Source organism: Podarcis cretensis (genome assembly GCF_951804945.1).
Source record: "Podarcis cretensis genome assembly, chromosome: 3".
Lineage (NCBI taxonomy): Eukaryota > Metazoa > Chordata > Lepidosauria > Squamata > Lacertidae > Podarcis > Podarcis cretensis.
This window is the reverse complement of record NC_137172.1, coordinates 95,923,082-95,932,251: the sequence shown is the minus strand read 5'-3', so window position 1 is coordinate 95,932,251 and position 9,170 is coordinate 95,923,082. Positions and strand designations below refer to the sequence as shown.

The 9,170-nt window shown below is 41.4% G+C and overlaps 1 long non-coding RNA gene across 1 annotated transcript; it reads left to right on the top strand.

Annotated features, from left to right (window-relative positions):
• Positions 1 to 4,185: 4,185 nt before the first annotated feature.
• Positions 4,186 to 7,559, top strand: LOC307212726. Its single transcript, XR_013837147.1, has 2 exons — positions 4,186 to 5,224; positions 5,319 to 7,559. It is a non-coding gene; the product is annotated as an uncharacterized lncRNA (long non-coding RNA).
• The last annotated feature ends 1,611 nt before the right edge of the window (positions 7,560 to 9,170 follow it).

Below are 9,170 nucleotides of genomic sequence, written 5' to 3'. Positions count from 1 at the left end.
ACTCCTAGGGCTCTTAAGATGTGCGCTAAATTCACCGTAGCTTACAGAATGATTTGGAATGTGAGAGTGTATAGTAGAGCAGTCTTCAACCTTTTTATACCCAGGACCACCCAGTTTTAACCCAAAACTGTTTGGTTTTAACCTAGACATGCGTGTGTGGGGGGGGGGGGGCTTTCTGAATCTTTTCCCATACAGTATATTTGCATTGTTGCAGCGCTCCTCTTGCAACCCACCTTAGATCAGGCCATGGCTTTAGCAGTGTATCCTGACCAGTTGAAGACCAGTGAATTAATATAAAAAAAATTGTAATACGTTAAATCTATGAATGCACACCCACTTTCCCCACTGAGGATTCCATAGCGTTACAAAACCTTGCCGTGACACAGACAGCACAGAATAGAAAGAGAAGTGAAAGACGGATGGGAAATTGATAGGAGCAACCTCCTAGAACACTGCTTGCCCTGCGATCCCATGATATTTACTCATAAGCAAGTCTTCCTGGGTATAGTGGAGCTTACTTACAGATAAACGCTATAGCCCTGATAGATAAATAGGAAACAAAATGTGACATTCACCATTTTCACCTCTCCTGTTCTAATTTTCTGCAGTTGGAGCTTATGCGTGCATTTTCAAAAAAAGGAGACAATGGAACACGAGCATATGTTTTCCTAACAGCCACAAATTATTTGTAGTGTACACAGTATCTGTGTTTGTATGTAATGAAGATAATTAAGCAATAGCACCCCTTTCTGTCACCCCCTTCTCTGATGGTGATAAAGCTGTTAAAGAGTGTGAATGGAAAGAGCACAAAAATCAACTGCCTTGCAAAACAGTCCATGTTGAACTGCTGAAAATGAGTGGATTGAGAACTCTGGACTTGGTATGCTGTGACTTCAACATAATGGCCTCCCCCACATACCCACGATGTTGAACAAAACACTCATTATAATGATATGGGCTCTCTTTGCTACTACCTCCTAAATGTGTAGGCATGTAAAATCTTATAAATGTCTACACTAGATGATTTACTTGTTGAAACAGTATTTTCTGAGCACTGTAACCAAGAGCTAACTGCTTGGCTGTCTTCCACATGATATTCTTGCAGAGAAGCTGGTAAAATTTGGTCTGGGTGTGGTAACTGGTAGGTGTATTTGTAGCTCCTTCCTTTTTAACATGCAAGATGTACTTGCATGTAATCGTGAGGGGTGCATCCTTCTAGGCCAGTGATGGCCAAACTTGGCCCTCCAGCTGTTTTGGGACTACAGTTCCCATCATCCCTGACCACTGGTCCAGTTAGCTAGGGAGTTCAGGCAATTGCAACTTCCCTAGGGGGAAGGGACAAATCTCAGTGTGGTTTGCATGCATTCAGTCACTGGCCTCTCTGGGTAGGGTTGGGAAAGACCTTTCTCTGAAATCCCGGAGAGAGCTTTCCAGTCACTGTAAGCAATACTAAGCTACAAAGACTACTGGTCTGACTTGGCTTAAGGGAAAGCTTCCTATGTTCCAAATATTGTTGGGGGGGGGGAAATGTGGCTGATAGGCCCATGTGTTTCCACAGCATATAAATTTTATTGTCGTATGTAAAATGGCCCCATGGTTCAGTATCAGATTCATTTTCACCCCTTGTGCTATGCAGTGTTCTGCCTAGAACTACAATATGATGATTATTTCAAGCACTTCTCCTTATTTTTGGGTCTGTTCCTTATTTCAGAATGGCATCAGACATGTCTGTTCAAACTAAATTTGAAATCGTCAATTTCATAGGGCAACCTGAATTTTGGATAGGCGGCAAAGGATAGGGTTGTGCAAAGTTCTTACTGGTTAAGCTGAAAATATAGCAATGGAAGCTGTTGAAATATTTAGTCTTTCTTGTTTTAAAGTTAGTTTCAGCCGCAACCTTAAGGGTCATGCTACTTGGCATCCTGGAGCAGAAACTGTCCCAGTGGCCTGGAACATTTTACAGCAGCTGAGTTAAGTGACGTGTAAATATTTCAGCATGTGAAAAGTTGGGAGACTACTCTTGACCCAGTTAATGGCTGTTTCAGAAAAGTTCTTGGAATTGGCAGGCTGTTGCCGTTGATCCTCTGCCTCTTAGAAGCAAGCGCCATGTAAAATGGGATTTGCTCCTAATTAATAGTTGTTGCTTGGGATGAAAGCATTTTTAGTGCAGAAGCCAGAAAAGAAAATGTGGATGGAAAGGCGTGTGGGAATGTTTTCCCAAAAGAAAAAAGGCAGAGTCAGAAGAAAGCCAGAATCATTGTTTGAGGTGTCAATATTCATTTATTGTAATCTGACTTTGAAGACAGTACAAATGCTACTGTATTGCCAAGTAATAGTGAATTAAGTCAGACCTCAAGGAGGAAGAGTAAACCTTTTTTTATTGCCATTAATAGGAAAATTGGGACGCAGGTGGCGCTGTGGGTTAAGGCCTCAGCGCCTAGGACTTGCCGATCGAAAGGTCGGCGGTTCGAATCCCTGAGGCGGGGTGCGCTCCCGCTGCTCGGTCCCAGCGCCTGCCAACCTAGCAGTTTGAAAGCACCTCCGGGTGCAAGTAGATAAATAGGGACCGCTTACCAGCGGGAAGGTAAACGGCGTTTCCGTGTGCGGCTCTGGCTTGCCAGAGCAGCGATGTCACGCTGGCCACGTGACCCGGAAGTGTCTCCGGACAGCGCTGGCCCCTGGCCTCTTAAGTGAGATGGGCGCACAACCCCAGAGTCTGTCAAGACTGGCCCGTACGGGCAGGGGTACCTTTACCTTTACCTTTTAATAGGAAAATTGTGGTACCAGAAGGTAATGAAATGTATTTATGCTTTAAATTAGGAACTAATTAATTCCTCCTTCCCTGGCCTTGGAGAAAAAAATTGTGAGCTGGAGCACCTGTGAGGCCACAGGTTTCCCCATCCCTTCCATAGAACTCTGTGGAGACTTTCTGGGCAGTCCCTGCAATCTCTTTCCCCTCCTTGTTCCCTTGTTTGGGATTTACTGCACATACAGAGAAGAGAGGACTCCATTTCTGAAGTTTTTGACATGGCAACCCTAAGCATTGTGCTTCTACCTCTTCCCGTGCCTCTTGCCATGCTTCATATATTATTCCCAACTTGGGTAAAAAGTATAATCCATGTATGGGAAGCCTGCATGTGTTCTGCAGTGTAGATTTTGTATGGGAAGTGGCTTTTGCAGTGCTAGTACGGACCAGCTATTGCACTCTGATTGAAAGCTGTTTTGCTGCATGCCTTCTTAACAGTATGTTTGGGTTTGCTTATTTCTCTTCTCTGCCCCATCCCATTTCATCTTCCATTTATCTTTCTCTTCAACCTGCTTTTCTTCAGTGATGGACAAGTACCATCCGCCGTCAGAAATATCAGTTTTTGGAATTGGCTTGAATATTTTAAAATGAAGACCTATTATTTCAGAGCCTCTTTGGAATTTCATGGCCTTGTTTCTCCTGATTGATAGCAAGGCCTGATTGATGAAAGGACGTGGCCCCATCAACCCAGTGCTTCTTCAGAGGGGCTGCACCGCTCTTTCCTTTCCCTTCCATGGCACTGAGGACAGCAGAGTCTCACAATAAGGAGGGCTGACCCAGAGCCTCCATTATGTCCTAGAATGCTGCTGCTGCTGAAGCAGCATCCCAAATGTTAGGACCCCTGGGAAGCATAATGAATTATATATTGTTTTAAATTGTGCTGTTTTCTGTAACCCTGCCCTTGGACCATTTGGCGAAGGGAGGATAGTAAGCATAACTTATATATAAAACAAAAGGCACCCTAACTTCTTTCCCAAAGGGCAAAGAGAGGGGGGGGGGAGGACAGCTGTAGATTATACCTTAAAGGCTTATTATGATGAGCTTCTCAAAACAAATAACTCACTGCTTGGATCAGCCCCAATGAGGTTGGATTTAATAGAGCCAAATAAAGCTGTTCAGCCAAATAAACTGGCCTGAAGGGTGTAGCACAAAGGGTTTTGGCTCCTATGCACTCAGGTTTGCCCAGAAGGCTGGTGCAATGTGATATTACAAATGCGGAATGAGAGTGCTACAGAAAGGTCAAGTCTTATATAGGCAGAAGCTGTGGGAACTTCCTCTAACAGAGCTCGCTGTTTCTAGCTCCTTTCTCCTTTCTTTCTTTCTTTCTTTCTTTCTTTCTTTCTTTCTTTGTTTTTTTTTTTTTTTTAAAGATGTGCCCATAGCAGCTGCTGAACCTGCCACAGAGTATGACGGGGCATGCAGTCTGCTCTTCACTGAGCAATCCTGACGACGTCTTCACACACACACACACACACACACACACACACACCCCACCCCCCATTGTAATAATTTTATCCATTTCTTGGCTTTTCAGACCTCCCGTCGTCACCCCTGTCGGCTTTTGGTTTCCACAACAGTCTTAGAAGTTCAATTGTGTACATGAAATGCATGTTCCAACTAATTATCAGAAGGAGTTGAGAGAAATAATTCTCACAGTGGAAGATTTGGGGTGCCTTTATGAACTGGTGCCCAAACAATTCCCTGAAACATTTTCTGCTTTGGAGCGGAAAATAGCAGTAGAGGCAGAGTTGCCCATTTGTACCATACACAAACCCTCCCTAGACAGTAGAGCATTGTTTCCCAAACTTGGGTCTCCGGCTGTTTCTGGACTACAGTTCCCATCATTCCTGACCACTGGTCCTGCTAACTAGGGATGTTGGAAGTTGTAGTCCAAAAACAGCCGGAGACCCAAGTTTGGAAAACGCTGCAGTGGAGGATCCACCTAACTGTGGAAGACCTGGTTTACAAATCCTCAAATATATTACAAATACACTTTCCTCCCTAAAAATTTCAATTGACGCCATAAAACCTTTAGTAATACTGTGTCTCCTTAGTACACCATCAGTGATACAGATATTGTGTGATAGCATTCTGCTGCTGCTTCCTCAGTCTCTTCCTTCCACAAAATGCCCCCACTAATCACACAGACCAAATTGTCCTTTTCTGCAATTTCAACCAGGACCCTCTGACCAGTGACCTCCATGTCTGTAGTTTCCAGATCGCTGGCCTATAGCTATGAGCCAAGGGAGTGTCCATTAAGTGGCCTATCAGCACTTGACCTTTGGAATTTTCCTGTCTAGAATATAAGCTGATAGGTTGGACTGTAAACCAGTAAGGCCTGCAACAGCTTCCTTATAATTGTAGCAACTGATCATTAGCAGGCTACATAACAAAGTAACAACCAGGCTTCAGCTACAGGTAATGTTTTCGCCTCTCATTTTTGTCAACAATATCACATTCGTAACATTCATTGTCATGCAGCTGCTGAGATTATTCTCACCCATCTCTGCAGGTTCAAGGTTCAGAGAGAACAAGAGTTCACAGAAATAGTTGATACACTTGAAATAAGCCGAACTGCACCTGCATTTCTACAGAGTTGGACGCTACTGTCTTACAGCCGTACAAATTTTAAGAGAATTCTGTGATAAAATCAAGATTGTAGAGTACAGCACCATTAATTGCAAAAACATTACAGTTAGCACTGTGGAGTACTTTAATATATGTTTATAAATGCATGCATACTGTACTATTATACTGCAGGTGAATAACATGCTACAAACATTTTCTAAAATCTTCTTCTGTTCAGCAGTTCTCATCTGAAATGTTCTCTCTGGTTATTTTTAAATCTGTCGCTTTCCAGATGTTCCAAACTATGAAATGGCTGGCTTTTTATGACTTTCCTATTCATGTTAACAGAAATTCATTTAGACCTTTCAATCTAATTTTCAAATGTTATTTAATTGAGATTCTACTTGGAAAATTTTATGGTAGCCGATTAATTTCCTACTTTCCCTCAATTTCTTCCTCCCCACAAAGCTGTTATTACATTTTATCTGCTGAAGAAATAACTGTGGCAGTTAGGTTCCTGGGCAACTGGAATTGCAGTTGATTGGTAAATGATAAACTTCCTGAGTAATTAATGTGCATAGATATAATTGTGTTAACCTTATTGGAAACGCTTTAACATTAAAAAATGGAAAATCAAATTAATGGGCACAGTTCTATTGTATGCTGCCTATTTACTCTCCCCCATCGGCCCCCTTTCTTCCTTGGTAGTTCATCAATTTATTTAACAGAATTTGAATATTGCTTAAATAAAACGTCTGAATGGTTCGCAAGGAACTACAGTATGCTGCCAACTGCCAACTAACAAATATATTGTAGCCTTAGTAGAGAAAGAAGGAAAATAATAAATCTCATGTGTGATCTTCAAAAGCTGAAGGATGTGACTAAATGAGATGTAACGCAGCATTACAACATTTTACATGAACTGCTTCTGAAGAAAGTGGTTTGAGGGAAGCATCAAGTTCAGTATATTCTACTCGGTGTAGTAAGTGGCTTATACATTTATTTCATGTAAACCTCTTAGAAGTTTTGGTGATTAAGGGGTATAGAAACATTGTTAAATGCAAAAGTGGAGGGTTACCATAAAATATATTGAATCAGTTTTCACATAGTAAAACAGGCACAGAAAGGTTCTTGGTAGTTACTGCTAAATATTTAGAGACCAACGAGAAAAGCTGGTAGGAAATGAGGGGGGTTTTTTTGTTAGTGGTAATATTAGCATAGGTTTACTCCTTCTGTCGCTCTGCTTGACATATGAATATATGAAGTGGGCTTACTCCAAGTCAGACAATTGGTTCAGCAAGCCTCAGTGCTGTCTACTCTGACAGCAGCTCTCTGAGGTCTCATTCAGAGAGATCTTCCCCTGCACTGTTCCCTGAGATGCTAGGGATAGTACCTGCATTTATATATGCAATGCTTGTGCTCTACATCATTGAGCTAAGTGCCCAAGAAGAGCAGAAAGAGGTCCAAGCACCTGTTTCCCCGATGGACATGTTTGAAGACTATGATATCTATGTAATGCATTCCATTGGCTGAGTTTGCTAACCATGGTGGTATTGCACAATGTTAGAACCATGCCAGTTAATGTATATGCAAGTTCATGTTACGTGGAGGGCTCCTCATTCCCAAGGAGTTTACAATCTAAACAACAGGAAAACAAGAGGGGTTGGGAGGAAGAGATAGACAAGGACAGGGGCAGGAAAACATCAGCAAATTCTGTTACATGTAATTGAAACATGTCCCGAAAGCTAATCCAAAAGTCACACAAAAAATGTGGTTTTGAGGAGGAATTTGAAGGAAGCGGGAGAGGTTGACAGAGTTGCTTCATCCTGAACCTCCTGAATATTTCATCTTGCTGTGATGATGGATTGAGTGGCACAGAATTTTATTACGTAATGCAAGGTTGAGGAGCCCATGGCCTTCAAATTCCCATCAGCGCTTGCTAGCATGACCAGTGGTCAGGGGTGCTGATGCAGCCAAGCAACACCTAGAATGCATCAGGTTCCCCTCTTCCTCTTGTGGGGTAAGATCAGTTCCATGGTAAACAACAAGTCAGCCTACCCTTCTGAAGCATAAGAAAACTGTATCTGATGTCAGAGCATGTCTATTTAAAATGCTGCTGTGGAATGTCTGATTATACAATTCAACAGTCATGAGTTATGCAGTGAATAAAGCTTGCCTAAATCCACATGTCTGTCTTAAAGGATTTGTTGCTGTTTCTTATGGGAGTAGTTCCATAAAGCTGTGTAATCTTATGAACGCACTCTTCAAAGACAGCTCCAATAAATCCTTGGGCCATACTTCCAAATAAATGTTTGCCACAGGATTTTTGTAATTGGTAAACATTTTAATAACGTGCCTATTTAAAAATGGATGGTTTTTCCTAAGTATGTAATGTTAATTTTAGATTGAGGGCTAAATGCCCTGTACGAGAAATCTTTTCCCTGGGTGGCTGTAACACATTGAGCATAAAAGGGCAGTTATGTGCTAACCTTTTCTTCTTCTTAAAGCATCTGTTAGTAGTGTTGACTCAAGTTATCTTACAGTAGCTTAAAGAAGCAATCCTCCCCTTCTAACTTGAAGGGCTTCCTGCCCAAGTTCATGAAGCTAAATGTGGATAAGCATCAATAGGGCCTCCACTGCTTTGCTTCAACGCACTTAAATTTGAGCCTGACCAAGCAGGAATGTTGCTGGTACTTCTCTTTGAAGCCATCCATCTTTTCCTTGTAGCTGCATGTTATATGAACTTATCAAAGATGGGGGAGGTTCTGTGTTTTTATAGCAGTATTTAGACGGTACAATTGAAAGCCAAGGCTTGTTTAATTTTTATCAATGTTTGATTGACCATTGATTTGCAATATTTTATTATTGTTAGCTAAGAAGACACCACAATGTCTTATTAGCAAAAATCGAAAGCTAGAGGCAAAATAAAATTGCAAATGGCCATGCAGTTAAGCTCCACAATCTCAGCGTGATCACCATAAAAATAACAGTGCCAGCAAATGGCCTCAAAGTTGTGGCAATAAAATCAACAATTAAATACCTGAGAGAAGATATTGATGCTGGTTCTGAGATGGTGGCAAAGATGGGGCCAGGCAGGCCTCTTTGGGAAAAACTTTCCACATCCAAGGAGCCCCCTCTTGTGTCCTCACTTCTGCTAGAGGGAACATTTTTGCAGAAAGGGTCTTAGTCTAATTATTAAACTTTCTGTGTAGTATGACTAGCTTTTGATATTTTCTTAGAGCCTCTGCAGCCTGGAAACAGTTCATGAATCATTATCAGAAGCTTTGGTTTAAAATTCATTAACACTGTACTTTTGCTTTCGAAGAGCAAACAGACTTGAAATGAGGTATATTAGATGGGATATTTAATAACAAGATTTGGTGTTGCTGAAATACTGTGTGAATCATACTGTTGTCTGTCTTTCTTTAAGCATGTGCACACACACAGAGAAACATAAAGTAGTCACATGCCTGATACCTTTTAGATTTCCTCTTCTAGACAACTGTCAAAAACTACAGAAAAATTGCTCTTTTGTTATGGGAATATTGTATATTCCAATGGTGCCATGGTAGACTCTGTACACAAGCCTTAATAGCTGGTTTATCTTACTGGAAGTCAGTGAAATACTAACACTACCCTTTTCAAGAAGTTTTGTTTTTCTATGGCATCTGCTCTGGAGAAATAACAAGCTGTTTCAATCCCATGCAAATTGGTACTGTCATCTGATGTTAACTAATCATTTTAAAGGAACAAATTATATCACTTGCATTATTTGTTGCTGTTGGGAAGACTGTGT